This window comes from Anticarsia gemmatalis, chromosome 2 (assembly GCF_050436995.1).
Source record: "Anticarsia gemmatalis isolate Benzon Research Colony breed Stoneville strain chromosome 2, ilAntGemm2 primary, whole genome shotgun sequence".
Classification (NCBI taxonomy): domain Eukaryota; kingdom Metazoa; phylum Arthropoda; class Insecta; order Lepidoptera; family Erebidae; genus Anticarsia; species Anticarsia gemmatalis.
Window position 1 is genome coordinate 9777792 of NC_134746.1, and position 1118 is coordinate 9778909.

Below are 1118 nucleotides of genomic sequence, written 5' to 3' on the forward strand. Positions count from 1 at the left end.
CCGAGCTCTCGAGTGCGACTGCCGCTGGGCGCGCGGTGGGCAGGAGGCGGCGCCGGCCAATGGCGCGGCGGGCGGGAGAGTCGCGGGAGAGCCGCGCTAGAGCCGCCCAGCCAACGAGCGGCGCGCGGCGCGGGGCGTGCCCCGGCCATGTTGCCGCGGGGACGCGCTAATGCTCTTTTTGCCGACGAGCGCCGGGAGAAAGCTCCGCGCGGATTTAAGCTTTTATACGTGGATAAAACGCTTTTATAGGAAAATAAAGCGTTCTCGCAGCGGGATATCGCACTTTATGACGGCGTTTTACTGAAAGTTGGCGACACTATACTCTAGTAATTGGTTCACGCCCGCCAAATTGAGGCTATCGTGTCACAGCAACCGTACAACTTTGTACTCGCTCCATTTTGAATTACTTATATTTATGACACTCGCAACTTGACTAATTATATTTTTCGACAGTCAGGTTTTTGACCAATATATTTTTGAATTTAATCATCCTGTAAGTAAGGTAAGTCTAAGCGTGTTGATGCCATACATTTGTCAGATATTAGTAAATATGTGTTACATTAATGTAACAGCTAAAGAATTAACATTAGTAATAAGTATGCCTCAAAATTGACATTTCGCAACTCAATCACAGATTAATTTCATTTATTTCGGATGTATTTTTCATTTTAACAAGAAATTTACTAGAATGTATTGTTTAAATAATTTAAACGTCGTTTATTCTATCAAAACACATTGGTCTGTCTCATAACAAACTCGCAACTACGCATCAGATTAAGGAAATAATAACTTCAAAATATATTAATTGGGTATATGACTTTATATAAATTCTGGTATCTTGGTTTAAAACATGGTTTAGAGGTAAAACTTATACCTACCTAGAGTACTGAATTCAATTAAATGTATTTACAATGGAAAATAGTCCATTTGGACTTATTACCTAGCAGAACATTATAACAATGAACATAGGTATTTTAGACAAAATCGATGACTGGTACAAATATTGAAATATTTGATGATTTCCCCGTAACAATCGATATTTAGAAATTCCCGACTAAAATGAACTAACAGCAAATAAAATTCGGATGGAGTCAAATGAAATGTATTTAACAAATGTT